Source organism: Grammomys surdaster, unplaced genomic scaffold (genome assembly GCF_004785775.1).
Source record: "Grammomys surdaster isolate TR1022 unplaced genomic scaffold, NIH_TR_1.0 139, whole genome shotgun sequence".
Lineage (NCBI taxonomy): Eukaryota > Metazoa > Chordata > Mammalia > Rodentia > Muridae > Grammomys > Grammomys surdaster.
In genome coordinates, this window is record NW_021604597.1 from 18,034,414 (window position 1) to 18,060,860 (window position 26,447).

The 26,447-nt window shown below is 41.4% G+C and overlaps 1 non-coding gene across 1 annotated transcript; it reads right to left on the minus strand.

Annotated features, from left to right (window-relative positions):
* Window positions 1-1,329: 1,329 nt before the first annotated feature.
* On the minus strand, window positions 1,330-1,473 carry LOC114618040. Its single transcript, XR_003710906.1, has one exon. It is a non-coding gene; the product is annotated as a small nucleolar RNA SNORA48 (small nucleolar RNA).
* Window positions 1,474-26,447: the final 24,974 nt, after the last annotated feature.

Genomic DNA, 26,447 nt, shown 5'->3' on the forward strand with positions numbered 1-26,447 from the left:
TTTCTGAAAGCTGTGTTCCAGAGATAGCCAAGGTTGTACCTTGTGCTGTGGCTGGCCTTGGTAATGTGTAAGAGTCACCCAGGTGGTACTGATTTTGAAGGCATGAAGGCATCATGAAGAACAGCTGAGGGTCTACACTGTGAGAGGCCATGGAAGGCTATTGGTGAAGGTGTAGCCTCAGTTGCAATTAATGGCCCAGGACTGAAGGAGTCATGCAAAGGAGTTGAGGCTTGGCACCATGAAGAGAGACTATGAGTGGCTGTTGGTGAAGCCTAGTTACAGTGGAAGACAGCAGTGTTTTGGAAATGCTAATACCATGAGATGACCACCAAGAACAGCAGCAGTGCAGTACAGGCAGCTGGAGCCTAGAAGACAAGGTATGTGCTACAAAGGGCAGGGCTTGAGAAGTGACCCAAGCCCATGGAGGAGCCCAGAAGATCATGAGTGGATCCCAGACATTGATTGGTTGGAGTTTGATTTTGTTTTTGATTGTGACTGTGCCCTGATATTTTTCCCTCTTGAACGAAGAAAGTATTTTAGTGGAGCCCACAGTTAAAAGACTTTTAATTGTTAAATGACTTTGAATTTTAAAAGAGATTGGATATTTTAAAGGGATTGAAATTTTAATATGTAAGAATTTGTAAAGACTGTGGGACTTTTAAAGTTATGTAGATCTTGGGGATGAGTAAGAAACTAAGAGTTGAGGCTTAATAGTGATGTGTTTGTGTGTCAGGTTGACAAGGAGTCATTTGTACTGACTGGTTTTGTGTGTCAACTTGACACAAGCTGGAGTTATCACAGAGAAAGGAGCTTCAGTTGAGAAAACGCCCCCATGAGATCCAGCTGTAAGTCATTTTCTCAATTAGTGATCAAGGGGGGAGGGCTCATTGCAGGTGATGCCATCCCTGGGCTGGTAGTCCTGGGTTCTATAAGAAAGCAGGCTGAGAAAGGCAGAAGAAGTGAACCAGTAAGTATCATGGCCTCTACATAAGCTCATGCTTCCTGACCTGCTTGAGTTCCAGTCCTGACTTCCTTTGGTGATGAACAGTAATGTGGAAGTGTAAGATGAATGAACCATTTCCTCTCCAAGTTGCTTCTTGGTCATGATGTTTGTGCAGGAAAAGAAACCCTGACTAAGATATCTGGCAACTGGCTGGTAGGTCCCTGGGCAACGTCTTCCATCTGTGCTGCATGGCGTGATAGTAAGCAGTGTCTATGGCCTACCTGTGCTATGTTCTAGATGATAGCTCTGTGCATGGCATGTTGGTCCACAAATCTCTGTCTTCCTCCTCTTTTGCTGCACTGCCTGGATTTGATTTGATTTGATTTTTATGAGTCCTAGGTATAAAACAGCTTTGGCCACCAAGCCAGGCATCAAGCTAGGATGAACAAAGGACTGCCATCTGCTCTGCCCCTGTCTGATATAAGAACACCACCAACAACAATGTGTCTTTTTGCCTACTGTCAGGGGGGTTGGCGGTACTACTTAAACTATCGATGGTAGGTAGATAGCTAGATTAAATTAGATAGATGGATGATAGATATTTCTATTGGATTTCTTTCTCTGGAGACCAGAGACTAATCAAAATCCATCCTGTGCACAGAGTATTAGTACTACTCACATGTTGCTTCCTCTTCCTCCTGTCTTATATAAATTACCTTTCTTAGATTCTACAGTATTGTAAGTTATCAGAGTCTACACAGTTAATATAGGTCTTTGGGGTGAAGATGTAACATATGCATATTAACTTTCACTACATATATACTTTAGGCTGAATTTTCTCCCCCAAGTGCATATGTTGACACTCTACCTTCTAGCTCAGAATGGCACTGTGTTTGAGATGAGATCATTAGAGCTGTTCCTAATTCAATATGGCTAGTATCTTCAGAAGTAGGGGGATGAGTTTAACAGTGAGAAAGTGACAGGAAGGGAAGGTATGAAGGAATAGGGGAAGTGGATGAGCCCAAACCAAGAGAAGAAAGACCAAGTAAGCATGTATTGAGGAAGAGGTCATCTGCAAGCCAAGGAGAGAAGGTTCTGCAGACTGAGCTGGTGACTCCTTGAGCTTGGACTTCTATTCCTTAGGATAGAGCTGTGAGGAAATACAGTTCTGTTGCTTAAGGGGCCTAGTCTATGTTATTTTGCTATGACTGTCCTAGCTTTCCTGGAATTCCATCTGTAGATCACGTTGGCTCCAAACTCAGATCTTCCTGTCTCTACCTTCCAAGTGCTGGGACTAAAGGCATGTGGTACCATTCCTGGCTTATACTTATTTTTTTAGGCATTCTATTCTCAGCAGACCTCTGTAGGCTCCAGGTGGCATTTTCTCATAGTTTGAATGCTAAGATCCCCCTGCCTGTCATTATGCAGCTATGGTGAGGTACGAATCACGTTTTCCTGATGGGGATTTCTTTATCTCCTCCTGCTGCCTGATGATCCAGATGTAGAGCTCTGGACTCCTTCTCCAGTATTATGCCTGCCTGGATGCTGCCATGCTTGATGATGGCAATGGACCAAACCTCTGAAAATATAAGCCAGCCTCAGTTAAATGTTCTTTATAAAAGTTGCTGTGATCATTGTGTGCCTCTTCCCTGCAATAGAAACTGGGAAATGACAGGTATTATAATGAGAGTCTAGCTAGCTGTGAGTCTGTAGTGTTTACTTCCTCAAAGGACATTAATCAAGATCCTAAGCAAGAGGGGTGTGATGACTATTCTTGTTTGTCAACTTGACTGTATCTGAAATGAACTACAATCCAGAATGTATAAAGATCTTTTGAAAAGATAAAGAATAGCTTAGGTCCAGCTATGGTATATGCCTTTAATTCTATCACTCAGGAGACAGAGGCATGCAGATCTCTGAGTTCAAGGTCAGTCTACAGAACAAGTTTCAGGACAGCCAAGCTTAGGCAGTGAAAGAGTTGGAAAACAGAAAGCTGGTGACAATGTAATAGAACAAGAGGGCCATGTTCCAGCCCCAGCAAGCAGTAGAACTTGGAAGCTTTGGCCATGTGGCTCTGGCCTTAGAGTCAAGAATAGAAGCAGTTACTGGAAGAATTGATGCTGGTTAGCTGGAGTTAAGAGATTAGTGGGGGGAAATCTGGGAAGTGTTTTCTGAGAGCACAAAGAAGCTGTTTCCGAGATAGACTTGGTGATGGCACCCAGATTTGGTAATACGTAAGAATAACCCAGGTTTTGAAGGCATGAAGGGATCATGGAGAACAGCTGAAGCTTGGCCCTGTGAGAGATCAGGAAGGCCATTGGTGAAAGCGCAGCCTCAGTTGCAGTTGAAGGCCCAGGCCTGAAGGGGTCATGCATGTAAGCTGAGGCTTGGCACTGTGAAGAGAACCTGTGAGAGGCTATTGGTGAAGCCTAGTTGCAGCAGAAGACCCCTGTGTATTGGCGATGCCAGTACCCTGGGATGAGCACTAGTAACAGCATTGGCAGTGGAGTGGAGTCAACCAGAGCTTAGAGTCCTACAGAGGATAGAGCTGGAGAAGTGACTCAAGGGTTTGGAGGAGCCCAGAAGATCATATGTGGAACCCAGATATTGGGACAAGAAGCTGTGAAGTTGAAGTTGTCTTGGAGACCCCAAGATGTTAGAGATGCCAGAGCCCTGGGATACCTGCTGAGAAAAGCTGCTAACAAGGAGTAGAACCAGCCCAAGAGAAAGAAGTTTGTTGCAGTCAACAAAGATGAAAGGAGTTGGACATCTGAAGAATGCTTTAACATCAGACATGAAAATACAGAGTTTAGAGTTTGCCCAGTGGGTTTTCTATCTTGCTTTGGTCCAGTATTTTTAGAATGATAATGTATGTCCTGTGATGTTGAAGGTATGTGATCTGCTTTTTAATTTTAATTTTGGTTTTATACAGGATTACAGTTAATTGATTGGACGAATCCCAGAAGAGACTTTGAACTTTTAACATTGTTGAGACTGCTCTAGACTATGGGGGCTTTTGAAGTTGGACTAAATGTATTTTTGCATTATGCTATGTTTAGATATGTCCCCCATAAACTCATGTGTTTGAACAAGCCTCTGGGGGCCAGGGAGTGGAATGTGGTGGTTCGAATAAGTTTGACTCATGGGAAGTGGTACTATTAGGGGGTGTGGCCTTGTTGGAATAGATGTGGCCTTGGTAGAGGAAGTGTGTCACTGTGTAGATGGGCTTTGAGGTCTCCCAGTGCTCAGGTTCTCAGGGTGGAAGAGACTCTTCCTGGCTGCCTACGGAAAGAGTCATCTTCTGTCTGCCTTTGGATCAAGATTTAGAGCTCTCAGCTTCTTTTCCAGCTGTGTCTGCCTGGACAATGCCATGCTTCCTACCATGATGATGATGGACTGAACCTTTGACACTGTAAGCCAGCCACAATAAATGTCCTTTATAAAAGTTGCCATGGCCACAGTGTCTCGACACCATGAAACCTTAACTAAGATAAGAGGTTACAGGTGGCACATCCAGAGTGGTGGACGTATATTAACTAAAGGACTAAAATTTTGCACCTCTTGCTGCAGCCCAGGAATATGAGAGTTATGGGCTACTAATGAAGCACCTGGCATAGGACCCCTCTCTCTCTGTGCCTCTAAAACTGAAAAGGGACCCTCCCTCTGCCTCATGGTCCTGAACTCTCTCAGAGGCCCTGCCATGCTACTATCTGTGATGTCAATAATCCTAATAAACTGCTTACCCAGAAGACAGTCTACCTCAGTGTCCTCTTGAGCCCTTAACATGAGACCTTGTAGAGTGGGCTGGTTTCCTCAGGAATTATAATGTGAAGCTTTATATTCGAGCTTGTCTCTGAATGCATATGGCCTAGGCCCTTTGTACTTTGCTGTACTGTAATGCAGCCAGGGGAGCCTTATCAGCTTGAAGGTTTTCTTAAACCTTCAGAATGTGAACTAGATAAGCTTTATTTCTTTATGAAATACCCAACCTCGGGTAATTTATTGTAGCAACAATAGCAGCAGCCTTTAAGCAGTCAGCTTATCAAGAAAATATTTGCCTAAACTTGTGGCTTTTATTGCATTCCTAAACTAAATTCCATTTTGAAGGAACATAAAAAGGGTCTTTTTTTTTTTTTTTGGTTTTTCAAGACAGAGTTTCTCTGTATAGCCCTGGCTGTCCTGGAACTCACTCTGTAGACCAGGCTGGCCTCGAACTCAGAAATCCACCTGCCTCTGCCTCCCAAGAGCTGGGATTAAAGGCATGCAGCACCACTGGCCAGCATAAAAAGGGTCTCTTAAAACCAAGAAGAAGCTTCTCACAGATGAATGATCAATGTCTAGTGATAGTGTTTCATGGGCCATGAGTGAGTCAGAGCCAACCTCTCCTGGCCTTGAAAATTCTATGATCTATCTTTACAGAGAGAGGGGAAAGTCTAATAATTCCTCTAATATTTTGGCAGCATTTTCTGGTAGGTGACAGGCAGTCATTTTATACTTGTAGTAATGACAGCAAGAAAGACAGCTTTATGTTTATGGTTTCAGTGGCTAATATCTACTTCATGAAACACACATTTGCTTTCTGCAACTCTATCTCTGTGCTTCTTGGGTACATAAGTTCTGTAGATAACAGGAAAATTAGAACCCTGTGTTTAAGTTAAAACTCAACCTTGACTATGTTTACCAATGCCATTTAAAAGTCAGCTAGCTATAAACTGCATTTTTAGATCCCATGGCTACAAAGCACTGAATCCCATGTTAACCTCCCGTGTAGCAATGTTCTTACTACTTGTTCATATTTTAAGTTTTAGATAAAATATAAACAAAAATGGATTATCTGAGAAGGTTTAAGGAAGGAGAAGAAAAATCCTATGATAATCTCCAAGCTGACTATAGCCCGTTCGGCTTCCTAAGGGGGAAGAAGAGGTGAGGATGGTCCAGTTCAGTGATGTGAATGCCTCTCTCTTAACCTTCCCTGCATGCAGTGCTGGGAAGAAAGAGTCACGCCCACAGCTGTAGAGAAGGACTGAAAGTGCTGAGCACCTGGACTGTATCTGCTGTCCTTGAGCCTGGGGATCGAACAGTAAGTAGTTGGGGGGGGGGGGTATGGAGTCAGAGAGGGGACAAGAAACCACAGCAGAAGCCAGAGCCTGATCAGAGAGAGAAGTGTCCTGTGGGAAATCTATCCCATGGAGTCATTGAAAGATTTTAGCAATAAGGCTATCGCTGAATGAAAATAAAAGGGAAGAGGAAGAAGAAGAGGAAGAGGAAGAGGAGAAAAAGAAGAAATAAAAAGGAAAGGAAGGAAAGGACATGACTGCTCCTAAGTATGGCAGAGAAAAGTTTATTCTAGATTAAAAAGGAGAGCTAGCCAGAGGCAGACATATCTGGGAGAATCCAGAATGGATATGACCAGGCTGAGGTGGGCCATGTGGGGAGAAGGGAAGGGTGAGAGGGGCAAAGAAGGTGCAGGAGCCAGGAGGCCAAAGACACAAAAAGGGGCAAGTAACCAAAATGTCTGGACTGTATAGAGAGGAGCATCTGGGGAAAGGCAGCCAGCCCCTGGGCTGGAGAGTTCAGGGTAGAAGGTGAGGCAGGCCAGTCACACCTAATGACAGGTAGGGACTGAGGGAGGCTCTGACACGTTAAATAGGCACCTCAGCCGCTTGTTCCAGGGTTCAAACTTAACAGTTGCTAGCTCAAGGTTTGGTTGTTTGGCAGGTCATGTTATCCTATAGTTCCATCCTTCAGAAACGGCAGCCCTTTATATACACATACAAAGCGAGGAAAACTGAGGTGCATACCACCAATAGAGGGAAATAGTTAGAAAACGCCAAGAGACAACCAGAACTGTAGGAAGTTGTAGTTTTTATTTTAAGCTGCAAGCCTGGCTAAAAAGGGAGGTGCACTCTTAAAGGCAAAGGCCAGAATTTACTCTTGAGAGAATGGGCCTCTGAAGGCGTGGTAGAATGCAAGGCCCTGCATTTTCTGGTATTGTCTTACCAGTCTCAGGTTGCTGAAAGAGCTGGCCTCAGACCTAAGATGAAGTCCTCAGCTGCTACAAAATGTCTGTCCTTTTCTCTTTGACAAGTCCTGGGAAACGGAAATGACCATAGCTCTTGCTCTAGCTTCTTGGAATGTAAGTGAATCTCACCAGGGGCCAGATAAGACCCATTCTTTCTTCATCTTCCCTAAAATACCAATAAACATTTCTATCTTGGGCTGTGAGTTCAGTGACCCACCCACACAATGATGTTGCAGTCAATAATAGATGTGTGTCTTAACAGTGGTCTCTCAGTATTTAGTCACCTAATAATGCAGTAGCCATCTTAGTTGGGTAAGTACAGCCTGCAACTTTCAACTTCTGCAGAGAAGGAGAAATATGGTCATTTCCACACCTACAACACACACACACACAGACACACACAGAGACACACACACACATAGACACACACACACACACACACACACACAGAGTTTAACCTAAGTGATTGGGTCTGGAGCATACCTGACAGGTGATTAAACAGAAGCAAAAATAGGTTTTATCTATATGCCTGGAAATACACAGCTGACAGTCAGAGCAAGGTTGGCCTTAATTGGGCTTCAGAGGGCAGGTCTGCACAGTTCTAGCTGGTTCTTGCAGCCTGATACAAATGCACAGTTTCCCTTCCTGTTTGGAAACTCCCCTAGAGAGAGGTTTACAGCTACTGAATTTGTGCTTCCCCAAAGAAATCAGGAAATGCCCTTCAAGGAAGTTGAGAGAAAGCTTGTGTTACAGGACATTTGGTTTTAGTGAAATTCCAGAAAGCTAAAGATCAGGTTAGACTTCTTTCTGCATCTCTGTAATTCAAAAGCTTTCAGTTTAAAGTAAGCTAGTCCTTGGGGCTTAACGACTTGAGCCCATAGAACAAATGTACAATACACAGCTTAACGGGAGAAAAGGTACATTTCTCTGCAATTGGACAATAGTCAAACTGTGCAAACTCAAAGATGGCCCAGGTGGTTGAAGCTTAAACATACAGGGAACAGAGCAGTGAGGTTTGTAAGCAATTATAGAGAAGGGCTGATTTATTAAGGAGGCAAATAGAAGGGAAGAGTAGGCAATGGTCCTAGACAAAGGTCACCTACATCCCAGGCACTGTGTTGTCAGTTCCGGTCTCCTTGTAAATTACTCTTGTGGGAGATACAGCGTTTAAGCAGCTGCAGAAACATCAGGGAAAGCATGCGCTTATTCTTGGGGAACGGAAAAGATGCAAGAGATGTGGGCAGGATGGGAGAAGGTCAGATAGTCCCTGATTTCCAGCGTTCACACTGCCAATCGCTGTACTGTCAGGCACCATTTTCTGAGCCCCAATAGCTGTTACTTTCTCCTGCTCCCCACCCCCTACTCCTATCAGCCTTCAATTCAGACCCAAGATTAGATGAGATGGAGCATGATCGGGGGTACAACTGAACTCTTTATATATATGAAGAATGCATGTGTAGTTTGTGAAATGTCTTCTACCCCTACCATATGTAATAATTTTATCCTAGTAGTTTTCATTGGTATTTACTAAGAACAGGGTTGAGTCTTTCAGACAAACACTTCAATAGTCTTCCCATAGATTCTATTCTTTTCTACTCTACTGTCTATTTTCCAACCTTGCCCTCCTCCCCTTCCCAGCACAAGATCTCTACTAGGATCAAGTAGTAAGTTTGTAGCAGGATATCCCCCACCCCTACATTTTACAATAAAGCTCGGTAATTTGGGAGAAGTTAATGTGGGAGGAGCGAGGAGAGGAAGTGGAGGAGCGAAGAGACAAAGGAGGGAGGAGAAAGATGTAGGAACCATGGAGAACCACGCATGGGTCCAGAACAGTCCTGGGTAACGATTTATATCTTAAGGTTAGATATCGGGAAACAACTCTAACTGTGTGGGCAAATTGTTAATTGAGCATTTCCAAATATGTAAAGCCTTTGGATAATGATTAAGCTTTAGAGTCTCATTTCTACTGGGTACTGCATGGAGGGCCAGAATGTCTGGGCTCAGCCAAGCTTTGTGGAGACAGCTGGATTGGCTGATCTAGCCACCATGATGGTGTCTTGTGGATCCCAGGGCTGGTACATTGGACGGCCTGAGTCACCAAGTTTTGGCGCACATTGCCTGAGACAAGCAGAGCCGCCACCGCTTAGATAGTGACCCAGGCAGTGGCGTTTAAAAAAAATATTACTGTAACATATGTTATCTTTAGTTATCATGGGTTTCTTTTGTCTGAATATGAAAATTTGGGGGGGTATGATGACATAGATTTTTAAAAAAGATTTATTTATTTATTATATATGAATACATTGTAGCTGTCTTCAGACACACCAGAAGAGGGCATCAGATCTCATTACAGATGGTTGTGAGCCACCATGTGGTTGCTGGGATTTGAACTCAGGACCTCTGGAAGTGCAGTCAGTGCTTTTAACCACTGAGCCATCTCTCCAGCCCGACATAGATTTTCAAGAAATTAACTTTTCTAAAAACAAAGTTAGACCCGCCCTTATTATGCATCTGTCTGGTATCTTCTCTTGATTGCATTTGGAGCCTTTATCCTGAGCAGAATGATCCATAATGAACGCGTAGCCTGCGGCATCACACCCAGAGGCGTGCAACCAGTACCATCTCTTTCTCAGTTGTCGCTTTAATCTTTCGTGGTCAAGGTGTTGTCTGAATTGTTTACACTGTAGTTGCTAGGGGTTTGTTGTTTGTTTCTAATTAGCATATAGAGTGATAGGCTTCCGTATGGAATTTTCATATATACTTGCTTTGTTTGACTGCCAGTCATCTCCTTACCTTCATCCCTGTTTAAATCCTTCTACCTCTGTCTCCCTGTCCCTCAACCCTCTTTAAATCCTTCTACCTCCAGTATTGCCTGTGCACTCATTATTCTCCTACCCTTACACCTTAAAACTCTTTCCTTCCCTCTTCTGGGCCAGCCCCTTTCTAGTTCCATGACCTAACTCACTCCTACAGAAACACACATGCATAAAAATTAGAAACTAGGATGTGCACGTGTCAGAGACTATGTGTTATTTGTTTTTCTGGGTCACTTATTTCACTTCATATATTTCTGAGTTCTATCCAAGTGTAATTAGACTGTAAAATAACATTAAAGGAAAAAGTGTTTTGGTTTGCTTCATTTTTTTTTTCTCTCCCAGAGATCAAATGGTGTAAAGATGCCCCCTTGTGGAAGGTTAGGTTCTCTTTACAATCAAATGAAAAGAGTGAGAATCTGTTTTTTAAGTTCTTTGTTCTATAAAGAGCTGCATATGTTCACTTGTGATGAGAAGCTATTGACTTTGCTATGAACAACAGAACCAATAATAAAAGGAGGAATTAAGTTCCTCACAGATTATTTTTTCTTAAAATATCCTGTTTTATTTACATGTATATATATATACATATATATATGTATATATATATATATATATATATAATGTTTATGCATGTTTGAGCTACATGTATGCAAGTGCATTGTATGTGTGCCTGGTACCAAGGAGGCAAGAAATGGGTGTTAAAATCCTCTGGGACTGGATTTACAAAGGTTATGATCTACCATATGGGTACTGGGAGTCAAACCTGGGTCCTGTGTAAAAGTACCAAGGTCTATTAACCGCTGAGGCAGCTCTCCTGGACCCAAGATTATCTATTCTTGAAAGAATTTTATTTATTTTAATTGCTTCAAGATGCATTACTCTATAAAAAGAACATCTCATAAGTTGTCCTGCTACCAAAATCTGTGTTTTTTTCTCTTCAAAATGGTATTTGTTGGGTTAGTGTGATGGCTCAGGGGTAAACTGCCAAGATTGAGGAACTGAGTTCAATTTCAGAAAGCCACACAGTGCCCCCACACAAATAGATACATTTAAAAAAAAGAATATTGAATTTTTAAAAATAGTATCTGTCACTCAGTCTACCTTTTCTGGTAAGCTTATATAAGTAAATATTGATATCCTATAGACAGTCAGAATCTAGTGTTATCAGAATCTAAAGATGTTTTTCTATTATTTCTAGATTTATTTATTGTTTTATGTACCTAAGTGATTTACCTTAGTGTATATATGTCTACCGTGTGCACCATGTGCATGCTTGGTGCCCATGGAGGCCTGAAGAGATTATCAGGTCCCCTTAGACTGGAGTTGCAGACAGTTGTGAGATGGGTGCTGAGAATCAGACCTAGATCCCCTGCAAGAGTAGCAAGTATTCTTATCATTTATCCCAGTAACTAGCCCCTACATCTACTTTTATGAAAGAAATTGTTTTAATGTTAAGAAAGAAAATACTTTGCAAAGCCTCAGAAAATCTAATGGTATGTGTCTATAAAAGGAAGACAGAAATTTTTTTCAAACTTTTTTTTGTTGTTTTTATTTTTTTTATTTTTATTTATTTATTTATTTATTTATATTTTGATTTTTGAGACAGGGTTTCTTTGTATAGCTTGGGCTGTCCTGGAACTCACTCTGTAGACCAGGCTGGCCTCGAACTCAGAAATTCGCCTGCCTCTGTCTCCCAAGTGCTGGGATTAAAGGCGTGCACCCCCACTGCCCGGCTGATAGAAATGTTTATAACTTCTAAACTCAATATGTTCAAGAAACACTGTAATTGATGGGGGCAGGGGTGTGGCATATACTCTCAGATGTCTGGGCTCTTGTTTGGAGAGGTGCTCTGAAGAGAAAGCCTTCTGATGCTTGGGGAGAACATTGAAATGGAGTTAAGTATGCCCGAGCAAACCTTGAACATTGGGCTCAAGCCACTTGGGTATCAAATTTACTTATTGGTTTTGTGGATCTGAGCTGTGTTTAATAGTTTTAGAAACATCAAATAGCAAGCTTTTTAGAATAATACAGCATCCCAGTGGTCAGCAAATGTTTTTCAAATAGGAGACAGAGAGCACTGAGAACCACAGAAAAGATAAGACTGAAGAAAAACTAGGAGCTTCTCTACAGAGCTAGTAAGGCCACTCATGAGGCCATCAAGCAAGCCTGACAACCTAAATTCAACTCCCAGAAGTTGTCCTCTGAGACCATTTTCATCTCCTCTTTGGCCAGCAAGTTACCCCCAACCCCCACCTCTCCAGCAGAAGAAACCCTGAGAGACTGAAATCCCGAAAGTGAATGTGTATTGTTCACATGGGCACAGCCATGTGAGGACTTCAAGGCCACAGACTCACAGACATTGACAAAGCTGGCTGCCTTTATAGGGCAGGCTCAAGAGGGATGGCAAAGCTCCCCTCTGAAGTCTGAGTATGAGTGTTTATGACTGACTGACTATTGTGTGCAGAGATTAGCTCCTGCTGCTACCTTTTCTGGGATGTTCATAGACTGAGACTCCCATTCCTACTGAGCCCCCTTCCCCTGTGCTGTACCCAGTGAACATGCTGAGGTTCCAGGTTATGAAAAATTCTGGCTTGCTCTCTATGTCTGTTCTTTCTCCACTACCTTCATGTCCCCAGTCACAGTTATGGGACCCAAGCCATACAACCTGTCCACCCAGTACAGGGCTGTTACAGAGAATACTATGTCACTGCGACTAGACATGTTGGTAATTAGACTTCCCAGAAGCAAAAGAAAAGGTGTGTATAAAGGACCATGTAGGCACAGGTGTGAAGCACAAGCTTGTAAATGGTAATATTTCTATATTTTAATACTCAGTACTCTTTTTTTTTTTTTTTTTTTTTTGGTTTTTCGAGACAGGCTTTCTCTGTGTAGCCCTGGCTGTCCTGGAACTCATTCTGTAGACCAGGCTGGCCTCAAACTCAGAAATCCACCTGCCTCTGTCTCCCAAGTGCTGGGACTAAAGGTGTGCACCACCACTGCCCAGCAATACTCAGTACTCTTTATTGCAAATTTCCAATAGCTCCTTGACTGTTCTATTTATAATAATATTATGTTTGTATTGATTTTGCTAAACTTGGGTGTCCATATCTAAAGTGGCAATTAAAACATGTTTTGTCAATTTTTGTTATTCACACGTTGTTTGTGTTTAATATGTGTTGACAGGGACTGGGAAGAAGGCTCAGACGTTAAGACACCTGCTGCTCTTACAGAGGACCTGGTTACTTCTCAGGACCCATGTGGTTGTTTACAATCACCTGTGACTTTAGTTCAGTGTATCTGAACCCCTGTGCTGGCCTCCAAGGGTACCAATCACATATGTGGTACACTTACATACATGTAGGTAATGCACTCACTCATATACACAGAATGAAAACAGGATACATTAAAAAAAAAACTAAGACAAACCAACCTTGTCCATTTTTATCTTTTGACCTGCAGTCTTGGAATGAAGAGACATCTGCTGCAAGCTAATGTAAGAGAGTACAGGAGAGAGTCTCAGTAGGAAGATCTGGATCAATGGTTGAGTGAGAGGCTGAAAAAGTGAAGGGTCCATCAGCTGTGTATATGTGTCTACTGGACAGAAAGGAAGGCTTTCTGCTGAGGAGTAGTTAATTGGACATTATACCCTGCAGATAAAAATATTTCCTAGGGCTTATTAATTCTCAGAGACTGTAGTTTCAACCAGATTCTCCCTATGTAGACATCGTATTAAACGATTTCATCCCAAGGACATTAGATGCTATGGCTACACACCGATCCTCTCTAGAAGGTTTACTTCTGCAGCACATTTTACATGTCATAAATTTTAGTGCCCGTTTTGCCCTAGACTCTCCCTCCATGTGAGCTGCTTCACAGAACTTAGTTTAATGCTATGTGAAAATGAGGCTGGAGAGACTGCTCAGCAGTTAAGGGTTGCTTTTACTCCTCCTAGTACCCCCACAAATTAGCACACTGCAGCGCCAGCTCCAGGCAATCCAACACTTCTGTCTTTATGAACACCTATATACGCATGACATTCAGACATACACATAAACACATGATTTTTAAATATAGAATATGTGGCTGGGCGGTGGTGGCACATTGCTTTAAATCCCAGCACTCAGGAGGCAGAGGCAGGTGAACCTTCATGAGTCTGAGGCCAGCCTGATTTACAGAGCAAGTTCCAGGGCAGCCATGGCTACACAGCGAAGCTTTGTCTCACCAACAATAACAAAAGACAGCCAAAATGAAGTTTGAGTTCATTTACGTGTCTTTCCTTATACAGTTGTGCTGTTCTCATCCTTGGATAGAGAAGCTACTTCTTGCAGTGGGTGGTAGTGATGTAAACTCATACATTCTTTAAAGTGCTGAGGATAGGCAACCATGAATGTTCATCCGTAGACAGGACATTCATGTCAATCTGCCTCCTCCAAACCTCAGGCTTAGGGAACATTCCAGAGGCTGGGGAGAAGCACTGTGGGATGCTGTCTTCTGGACATGGCCTGGCTGATTCATGTTGCACTCACAGAAGCTTTCACAAGGTCTAGCCAGTTAAAACTCCCAGTGTGGATACAGAAGGGGCTACCAGAGCCCTACTCCTAGCTAAAGAGCTATTGACAGTTGATGGTCACTGAGGGAGAGGCAGTTACTTTTCTTTGGGGTGGAGTGGAGTGAGTGCCTCAGTGGATGATGTCACATGCATGCCTAGGTGGGCAGCGCTAATTGAGCTCAATGAGAAGTAATGATAATAAAAAGAAAAAAAAAATGGAAAAAGCCATGAAGATGAAATTGGCATGTGTTGGTGATGGCGAGGTGTTGAGATAGTGGGAGATTGATATGCTAAAGGCACATAATATACATGTATGAAATTTTCAAAGGATAAATAAAATGTTATAAAAATATGGAAATCTAAAGTGGACTAAAGAATTGAGATACTGTTTCAAAAACAGACAAGCCCTGGGTCAGGACGCAGAACATTTGCCTGGCATTCACAGGACTTGGGCTCAACGATCAGTGCAAAAGAGAAAGAGGGCCGCACCTTAACAACTGAAGGCCTCAGGACTTACGTAGACCTTTACTCTGCATATATACTTCTGTGGCAAGGTGAACAACAAGCCGGGATTAAGTAAGTATGGAGACAAAGCCATCATTTGAGTGAATAAAATAAAGAATTTTGTGTGTGTGTCTGTTTGTTGGTTTTGAGACAGGGTCTCTTTATGTAGCCCAGGTTGTCCTGGAACTCACTATGTAGAGCAAGCTGACCTTGAAACCGCAAAGCTCCACGTGCCTCTACCTCCTGAGCTCTAGAATTAGAGGTGTGTGCCACCACAGCTGGCTGTAAAACAAAACGGTGTGGATCTAAACGTGCAGGGGAGTCGGAGATTCGTGACTATGTAGTGGAGCCCATGTCCTGTTCAGGTGCCTACATTCCGGGGCTCCTCAAGTGGGCCGTGACGGCAGGCACACAAATGGGATGTTGAGCAAAGAAGCTCTTCCACCGCTTCCCTGACAGTTCAATGACCTAACCTTGCAAACACAGTGCGGAAGCCGCCCAGGACATAAGCCCTGCTTGGCGGTATGTATGTTCGAGACGACCCCTCCTTGACAGGCATACTCTTTTAGAGTATTCATCCATAATACATATTACATTTGTAGGAGTAGAGTGCATGACTACATGTCTAAATAAACTTCAATGTTCTTGCTCATGTACATGAATATTCATGTATGTGCATGTGTCTGGAGGATGCGTGTGTGTGTGTGTGTGTGTGAACGAATATACATGTATGGTGTACACATGAGTATGCAGACCAGAGGTCAAAGTCAGGTAGCTTCTTCCGTCCTTCGACACCTTATTTTTTTGAGACAGTCACTCACCAAATCAGCCCACCAATTTGGCTAAACTGGTTGGTTAGGGAGCTCCAGTGATCCTCCTGTCTCTGCAGCCTCTCAGCAGCAGGACATCAGGAATGCATGCATCCAGCTTTTGCATGAGAGTTGGAGATGGAGGTCAGGTCCTCGTACTTGCACAACCAACATTTTACTGACTGAGCCAGCTTCTCAGCCTTTTGTTAATTTCTCTTAAATTTTTTATTATAAACATATATATGTATAATACCCACATATATGTATGTATGGCTTGTACATTCCATGGCATGCATATGGAGGAGGTCAGAAGAAACTTTTAAGAAAGGATCCCTTTTTCTATCATGTGGTCCCTGGGGACTGTCCTCAGGTTGTCAGCTTAATAACAAGTGCCTTTACCCACTCAAGAGGTCCCTTATATTTTACTCTTAACCTCTCCAAGGTTAAGATCCAGAGCTTGGATCAGATATAATCTTGAATTTCATGCTTGTGGAGCTAAAGCAAGAGTCTGTCACCAATGGCTCTGGAGATCATACTTGGAACTTCTATAAATTTAATTCACAGATCCAGACTTATATCTTGGGGATAATCTACTCCCCATATGAGAATATAATTAAAGATTAAAAAAAAGAAAAAGAAAGAAATGAAAAAGAAAAGGAGAGGAGAAAACAGATGGAGCCGGTAAATCACAGTGCAGCTTCCTGGGGGATAGGGGTCTTCTCAGTTGCAATACAGCTGGATTACCACAATTTGAGTCAGAAGGAGAATGCTATCACATAATGATTTGATTTCATTTAAGCTGCTTCACTTGTTTGATCTGAAGCTCACATCGGGGATGAAGGTAAATTACCAATGCTGATGGTAAAAGTCTGTTTATACGGCTCTGTACCACTGTAAGGGTTTTTCATGGATGTGATGGGAACACTATTAGGGGGTTGGGGAGAAAGACCAAGGTCACCCAGAGCAACTCAATATTACAGCACACCAATCAACCTGAATCCCTGTACACTATAGTTAAAAAAATGCTAGAAATAAAATGCTAGAAATGCTAGAAATGCTAGAAAGAATGAAAAATATCTTCCCTGGTCACTGATTATCTAACTGTACAGTAACAAGTCATTCTATCTCTGTCCTACATTCCAAAAGATGAGTTACTTATTGACTACTGACCTGTGTTTAGCACTGTTCCAGGCAAGTTTACAAACATTATCTTAGCAGTTGCAGCTACAAATATTTCCTTACCAGCCATTACCAATGTTACAAACATCTGTGTTGTTCAATCCCATTTTATTGATGAGGAAGACAAGGCTTTAAGTGGATAGGACTTCACAGAGAAAACAGATATGTATTTTCAGTGTCTAAAGCATCTTAATGTTCGATAGACATCGACAGAGTATGAAGTTGGTGGGTTTAATCTTTTGGAATACAGTATGTGCAAAAATTATTTATGATCTGCACTCTTCCCTTCCAGGGATGGGCCTTATTTTAAAGGAAACAGAAAACTGAATCTCAGTGATAAATGAATTGCTAAGACTCTAGAATAAATCAAGTCTGTTATGCCATGAATAGGCGCAAAAAAGAATCTTGCAGCTAAAAGCATTTCTTTGTGTGTGAAATTAAAGCTGTGAGTACATGCCAAGCCACCGACAAATAAACCTCAAATTCTCGGCTGCTGCTTATCCTCTTGGAAGCTGAGAACTTTAATGAGTTTATCTAAGAACTGGTTGAATGAAGCAAATTTTCCCTGAGCTGTTTGACGGCTTGCTGTTGTACGGATTATAGGTTATTGGAGAGGGGTCACAGTTGGCAGTGCAGCTGATGGACCAGCAAACACAGAGGTCTCATAATGAAGGAGGGAAGGAAAATCACTCCACAGAAGGGATTAATGTTCTAATTGGTTTTCTCAAGGCACTTGCAGACTCTATTCAGGAGCTAATTTTGAATTTTAGCGAAATATTTGATGAGCATAGTCATGGCCATTTAGGGTTCTCTATTTTACATTCATAAATATTTATTAGATACATTACTGGGCTCTAAAAAGCAGCCTAATAAATATTTACCAAGAACAGCCGGCTATTAGACTTCTTAACTTAGTGCTTCCGACTGTGTTAATTTTGGCCCTGAATGTGCCAATTACTATGCTTGCTTAGGGATTCTGAACTTGAAAGGGAAAGAAGTGCAAGAGTAGCAGGAAGTTATTTAAAAATTAACAAGAAAAGAACAAGCTAGGAGGAAGTGGCGACTCAACTCTGGCCCTCTTCTGGCCAACCACCTTCCTCTGCTCAGATCACCTCCCCTCTGCTGACATCATCATCTCCCCTCTGCTGACATCATCCTCTCCCCCTCTGCTGACATCATCATCTCCCCTCTGCTGACATCGTCATCTCCCCTCTGCTGACATCGTCTTCTTCCCTCTGCTGACATCATCCTCTCCCCTCTGCTGACATCATCCTCTCCCCTCTGCTGACATCGTCATCTCCCCTCTGCTGACATCGTCATCTCCCCTCTGCTGACATCATCATCTCCCCTCTGCTGACATCATCTTCTTCCCTCTGCTGACATCATCCTCTCCCCTCTGCTGACATCTTCCTCTCCCCTCTGCTGACATCATTATCATCTCTCTGAAGATTAGATTTGTCTCCTCTGAACTATTGGGAAACATTATGCAAAGAAGCAAGAACTGCAAAGAACCCTCAGATGGCTCCATAGCTGGGTGGCATGGGCAATGAGTAGGGTTACAGCACTGGCTATTTTCTATAGTGAGCCCCATTGCTCATGTATTACACAAGCATGGTACCTGTGTGCACTGGGCCTGTGAGCTGCCTAGCTGCATGATTTTGGCTCATGTTCCTGGTTGTAGAACTCTAAGTCTGGTCTGCCAGTCCCACCCCTTTGGATTCTGGAATCTACTGAAATCATATTCACAATTTTTTTTTCTGCTAAATAATCTGGAGTCCATTTCTACTGCTTAGAAATAAGAACATCAGATGGTGGAATAACTAATTGAAGTTTTAAGAAGCCTATGTTAGGCCCAACCAAAAAAAAAAAATCTCATGAATTAGATTTGGTGTGTTGTGTACCAATTCAAAACTGTGCGTTAAATTGCTAAAGTTGGGGGAGAAAAAATACAAATGGAGCCCATTCAAGTTATATTTTCTTTCCCCATTTCTCCTAACTATTGAAGCAATGTCTTTTTGAAATGGCATTTTGTTGTTGTTGCTGTTGTTGTTTTTATGTTTTACAAATGCTATATAGTTTGAGGGAAAAGCAAGGATTGGGGTGGGGAAAAAGCTACTCCATAGAACACATCTAGTTTAAGGTCTTTTTCCCAGCTTTTTTTTTTTTTTTTTGAGACAGAGTTCCATGTAGACCAGGTTGGCTTCAACCCTATTTGTAGCCAAGGATGTCCCCCTGAATTTCTGACTCTCTAACCTCCTCTTCTTAAGTGTCTTTCTTATAGGCATATGGTCTACTCCAAATTTTAGTTTAAAATCTTGTGACTTTCACAATACAGTACCCTGACAAGCTGGCAGGAAAATAGTTATTCCGTAGTGCTGATAATAGCGCAGCCTGGGGAGAAGGAAAAGCTTGATGGAAGACAAAGGAACCTTTCTCCTTTAATACTCTTACAGAGCAGCACATGTTAACAACAACCTGGAGACGCTCAAGGTATGGGTCATAGGACTACCCTTAAAAGAGACACATTCCTTCACTAATTCATTCACTGACAAGGAGTCTTCACTGGGCCGTTCAGATGTGCAGGTGTGCGAGGTGGAGCTCTTATCCCCCACTGTGTAGCCTCATCCACATTTCACTTGGCTAACACCCTGTGCAGCTTCATGCTGTCCTGGAGATTCAGTTATGGATTAGTTTATCTACTTATTCCTAATTACCTCACCCTTGGAGTTGATATTTATCAGGATTTACTTTACTATCTTGAGTCTAGAGAAATAAGCAGTATATAATCAGGTTGTTATAAACTCAGATTATATAGGAAAAGATATACTTTCCAGGGTGACAGGTATATTAATTAGAAGAATGCACTGAAAATTATGACCAAGTTATTTTTAAAATGAAGATTGAGAAACTATGCCTTTAAGAATGAAGAGATTATTTATATTTCCTGAAATAAAATATAATCTCCTAATCAGAATGTCTTTCATCAAAGCCAAAACAAAATGCAATTGCTGGCATGAATATGAAAAAAAAGGGGGGGGAACCTCAAACACTCCTGGGAACGTAAACACGTACGGCTGCTGTGGAAATCACTTGGATGTTCCTTTAAAAATAAAAAATGATCTATCACACAGCTGTATCACCCAGAATATGAACCTACAGGAATCGAAGTTGGTATACCTTTTCGATGCCTGCATTCTCATGTTTATTGTAGCACTCACTATCCGTAGATCAAGTGATCGACTCAGTTTAGAGGAATTTTATTTTATTTATTTATTTATTTATTTTTTTGTAAAGATTTATTTATTTATTATTTCTGAATACACTGTAGCTGTCTTCAGACACACCAGAAGAGGGCATCAGATCTCACTACAGATGGTTGTGAGCCACCATGTGGTTGCTGGGATTTGAACTCAGGACCTCTGGAAGTGCAGTCAGTGCTCTTAACCACTGAGCCATCTCTCCAGCCCTAGAGGAATTTTAATCCAGCAACTTGTCTGCTCTGGCAATGGGATCATATCTAAAGACATTCTAGGTCTATATGATCTGACTGAAATACAAACAGACCCTTAGTACATACCTTTAATCCCAAACAAGGGTGTCTAATTGAGGGGCAAAGTGACAGATCAGAGAAAGATTTCACAGAATCATTCAGAGATAAGATATGTCCAACTCTCTCGAGAATCTATTTAAGGCAGTGCAGGATGAGAGCGAGTAGTTGAGTCAGTTGGAAGTCAGTACAGTAAGTGCAGTATAGTGGAATTGTTTGTTTATGAGTTCATACTGTTCAGTGCAGGTCAGCAGAGACAGTTGAAGCCAAGGAATAAGAAGGAGTCAAAAGATTAGAACAAATTGCCAGAGTTAGTTTGAGGCCAAGTAGAGCAATTCAGTGAGAAGCTGAGAGAAACCAGATTAAATCAATCTGATTGGAGAGGAGTTTGAGCCAGAACAGCTGAGTTGAACCAGCCAGCCAGAGTTCAGAAAGAACTAGAAAGGGTCAGCTTATTCAGCAGTAGGCCTCTTAGAGGACAATTTCATCAGGCAGATAAAAGAAACTTTTACAAATCATTCTAGATGCCCATCTATGGATAGAGAAAATGTCTAGGTGACCATGTAATGGATAGAGAAAATGCGTATACACACACACACACACACACACACACACCAGACTATTATTTAGCCATTTAAAAGAAAATCATGTTATTTCCGAGAAGAATATCAAGTTAAGTAAACTGAACTGGACCTATAATGACAAGTACATAATATTTTTCCGGCAGGAAAAAAAGGGTATATAATGGGCAGCAGATGTGGTCTAAACACATTATACACATGAATGAAAGTGTCATAATAAAACCCATAATTTTGTAGGTGGTGGTTAAATGAGAACAGTCTCCATAGGCTCATACACTTAAATGTTTGGTTCCCAATTGGTGGAACTATTTGGGAAAAATTAAGAGGTGTGGTCTTGCTGGAGGAAGTGTTACTGACGGCATGGCATATTCTAATTTAGCTCCCTCTGCCTTGTGTTTGTGGATGAAGATCTGAGCTCTCATCTACTGCCCGGTGCTATGCCTACCTGATGCCACGTTTCCTTCATGCCAGGATGGTCATAGACACCCTCTCTGAAACTGTAAGTCCCAAATATACTCTTTCTTCTTTAATTTGCTTTGATTAAGGTGCCTTATCACTGCAATAGAAAAATAACTAAGACACTATAGAAAATATACATTAATAAAAATAAAACATGATCTTTCGGAGTGGAATGGTCACTGCCAAGATTCTTTGCTTATAGATAATAGAATTTCTAGAAATAAAAAATTAAAAAGCTATCATCTGAAACATATTAACTGTAAGAATGTGAAAACACTGTAGTAAAAATTTAAGGAAGGGATTGGAGCAATATCATAGCAATAAAGAATGCTGGCTGCTGTCCCCGGGGGCCTGAGTTCCATTCTCAGTGTCCCCATGGCAGCTCTCAACTATCTGCAGCTCTGTTTCCAAGTGACCTGGCCCTCTCTTCTGGCCTCCACAGTTACCAGCCATGCACTTTGTGTAGACATACATAGAAACTCATCTACATAAAATAAAAATAAATCTAAAAAAAGTAAACCCATATATACAGGATTGTCATAAAATAAATAAAAAAATAAAAATCTGCTCCCAATATTGAAAATAAAAAGAATTTGGAGAAAATATGAAGCCTATAGGTAATTATCTTTGTATTTTTCCCATCACCTAAACAACAGAAGAGATAATATTATAACTTGTAACTTAATCACCCATGTGATATTAAGGACATGCTGCAAAATATAACCCAGCTGAAAACCGTCAAGCTTCAGATTAAAAATCTGCTAGGTTCAGATTAAAATATGAAATGTTTGGCTGAAGGAATGGCTCTGTATTAAGAGTGCTTGCCTCCCTTCCAGGGGACCCAAATCTGATTACCAGCTCCCATGGGAGGAGGCTCACAACTGTCTCTAACTTCAGTTCCAGGGATATTTGACACCCTTTTCCAGCCTCTGCAGGCAGGCTTCCCTGAAGTATAACATATATTATATATAATGTATATACTCTATAATATATGTGCATGTGTATATGTATGTATAAACTCCTAAAACAAAATATTTGTAATTTATCAACCCTGGGGGAGAGTTAAAAGCACTTACGTAGCTGGGTGGTGGCGGCACATACCTTGACTTTCAGCACTCAGGAAGCAGAGGCAGGGGAGTCTCTATGAGAAGTCAGCCTGGTGACAGAATAAATTCCAGATAAGTCTTGACTATGTAGAGAAACCCTGTCACAAAATACCAAAAAAAAGCACCCCCAAGTCTGGAGCTGGACCTATCTCTTTAGATACCTTCGTTCCTTTGCTACGTAACAACTTCTTCGAGCATCAGATTTCATCTGATTAATAGCCTCTTCTAAAACAGTTACAAAATGAAAATAAATGTTATATGGAAGGTGTCTAGGTGTCTAACATGTATTAGGCAACTCAATATTTCTTCTTATCTCTACCCCCCCCCCACCAGGTGCTTAAGATCCAGTTAGGAAGATAAAGCCGTAAACCTACAAAGAGGCAAAGAAAAATCCAAGAATTAACTCACATTTCATGTCCACTGAGATAGCTAGAGAAGAGGATGTCTGAGTTATTTCAGCTTTGAATGTTGGTTATTCCATGTGAGAAGCGTCACAGGCCAGCATGTGATGAGCTAGCAATGGGTACATGCAGACAGTAAGTATTACAGAGGTGAAGAGGTGTAGGGCATCTTGGGCTACAATGGTTAAGATCATTTAAAAAAGATTGTGATCTGTCTGAGCTACAACCAAATCCTGAACTAATTAAGAAAGTGTCATAGTTGCGAATTCTATTGCTATAATGAAATGCCATGGCCGAAACAACTTAGGGAGGAAAGGGTTTATTCAGCTTATACTTCCACATCACTGTTCATCATTGAAGGAAGTCAGGACAGGAACTCAAGAGAGGGGGAACGTGGAGGCTGGAGCTGATGCAGAGGCCATGGAGGGGTGCTGCTTACTCTTACTGGCTTACTCAGCTTCCTTTCTAATAGAATCCAGAATCACTAGCCCAAGGATGGCACCACACACAATAGGCTGGGTCATTCTGCATTGATCATTTAGTAAAAAAAAATGTCTTGGGCTGGAGAGATGGCTCAGCAGTTAAGAGCACTGACTGCTCTTCTTGAGGTCTTGAGTTCAATTCCCAGCAACCACATGGTGTCTCATAACCATCTGTAATGAGATCTGATGCCCTCTTCTGATGTGTCTGAAGAGAGCAACAGTGTACTCACATAAAATAAACAAATAAATCTTTAAAAAAAGAAATAGAAGAAAAAGAAACAAGAAACACACACACACAAAATGAATTGTCCTTCAGTGGATCTTATGGAGGCGTTTCCTCAATTTAGGTTTCCTCCTTTCAGATAGCTCTAGCTTGAGTCAAGTTGACACAAAGCTAGCTAGGACAGAGAGTGACTGACATGTCTGGTTATAACATAAATCCATTTTTTTTCAGCTTTTAAAAAAGTTAAAATAGAATGTTTTGCCTACATTGTGTGTTTCCTATTCTCCTCTAGTGTTTTGAATTTTTATTACAGGATCTGCGGAGATGATTCATCGGTTAAGAACACTTTCTGTTCTTGTAGAAGTCCTGGACCTGGTTCCTAACCACATGGTGGTTCACAATTATTTGTAACTCCAATTCCAGGGGACCTGAAGCCATCATCTTCTGACTACTGAGGGCCATAGGTATGTACATGGTGCACATACACACACATAGACAAAATGTTTACACACATACAATAAAAACAAGTACATTTATAAAATGAAAGAAAAACACAAAGTGCTCACTTAAGAGAGCCTAAAGGAAAGGGTACTATTTGAAATTAGGTTTCTGAAACACACAAAGAATAATGGACAGGTACAATGTGATTTAGTCTCATGAAAGCTGTAATATAGACAAAGCACAGTCTTTCTTTCTGAGAAGCTCTTGGGAGTGTCAAATATTTGTTAGAAAAATGTTTGGGGAAGAAATAGACAGGCTGGTCATAGTGGGCTTAAGAAAATAAAGTCTTTTATCCCCTGACATAGAGTATGTAATGTGGGGAGCCCCAGATCTGTGCCTGGAAATAATGACACTGCCAAGATGCCAGTCTTGGGATGTGCCTTAGTGTGCTGGCATCCATCCTGACGGCTTCTTGCCTTGTGGATGCCTCATGGTTGCTGTTCCATACTACATTTGTATTTCAAACTTCAAAAGAGACAGAAGGGCATGGAGTAGTCCATGCAAAACTCAGTGATTCTAAGTGCTTTTTACTGAGACCATTAAAGTGCCCCAGAAGACTGACACAAAGATCACCATGTCACAATGAGAGAAGACACTTCCCATTTGATTGTTTGGAGGCACATACATTTTGTTACAAATGACTCCATTCTTCCTTATTGCTGAAAAAAATTCCATTGTGTATATAAACCACACTTCCTTGTCCACTTCCCTGCTGTTTGACACTTGGATTGGTTCTATTGTCACTAGACCTGCAGAAAACAGTGGTATGCTATGTGGTGTGTTGACTTTGAGCAAATACCAATGGGTTGCATGGCTGGGTCACTTGGCAGATCGAGTATTTTGAGAAGGATTCCTACTGATTTCCATAGAAGTTGGAAGAGTTCACATGCTCACCAGAAGTATATTAAGTTCCATTTTGTCTAGGTCCTAGTCAGCACTGGCTTTCTGAATGACTGACATTCTGACTGAGGCAGTAGGTCTCAACCTGTGGGTCACGAACCCCACAGGGGTCACATATCAGATATCCTGTGTGTCAGATATTTATATTGCAATTCATAACAGTAGTAAAATTATAGTTGTGAAGTAGCAACGATATACTTTTATTCTTGGGGGGTCACTCTAACATGAGGAACTATATTAAAGGGTCACACAACATTAGGAAGGTTGAGAACCACTGGACTAGTAGAATAAAATGGAATTTTAATGTAATTTTGATTCACACTTCTTCAGTTGCTAATGAGACTGAACATTTTTTATGTTGGCCATTTGTATTCATCTTTTGTTAACTATTATTTTTTATTTCATTAGATTATTTACTGGGTTTCTGTTTTCTTGTTTTCATTTCTTGGGTTTTCTAGCTATTAATCTTCTGTCAGATTCATAGCTGGCAAAGATTTTCTTCCATTCTGATGGCTGCTTCTTCACTTGGTCAGCTGTCTCCCTTGCAGTATGGAAGCTTTTAAATTATATGCAGTCCTGTTTGTTGATTGCTTACATTTTGAGCAGTTGGCTTTTATCCATAAAGTCCTTACCCATGCCTGTGTCTCCTGGTGTGCTCACCACGTTTTCCTCTAACAGTTTCATTGTGACAGCCTTTACCTTTCAAGGTCTTTGATCCATATAGGATTGATTTTTGTGCTGGATGCAAGATAGGAGTCTAGCTTCCTTCTTCTATATGTGATAGTCAATTTATCCAGCACCATCTTCAGAGAGTTTGCCTTTTTATCAATGTGTATTTCGAGCATCTCTGTAAAAACATGTATTGGGGCTGCAGTTTTGTAGGTTTAAATCTGAATCTTCTTGTGAAAGCTGGGGGTTGAGGAGACCAGGGTCATGAGATGAGGAACAGCAAAGGATTCAGAGTCTTTATTCTTAATCACATTATACTGTTGCAACTCTGATTACAAAATACATAGTACGCAAGACTAAATCTATAATGTTTGCTTCTTTTTTTTTTCCTGGACAAAGAGCACCTTTTTATATGTTATTAATTGAAATATTTTTTCCCTAGAAGATAAATGTGAAGAATGTGAGGCCTGGCCAAGGAAGTACTCATTGGACTGTGAAGGCAGCATTCTGCCGAAATTCTGCAATATCCTCTTGTTTTCAAGGGATGTCTGGCATCAGTTCAGCAGATCTCCTTCATCTTTCCCTTTTCGTTTAGCCATGTTTTGTAACATAGTGTTGAATACAGCTGCTTGATGTTGTGTCATTTCTTGATGTCAGGAGGTTTTCCTCTGGGCCATTAAAAATTACAAAAACAAGCAAACAATCAGTATAAACATTACATCATTAACTCCCCAATCCATCATAATACTCTCCAAT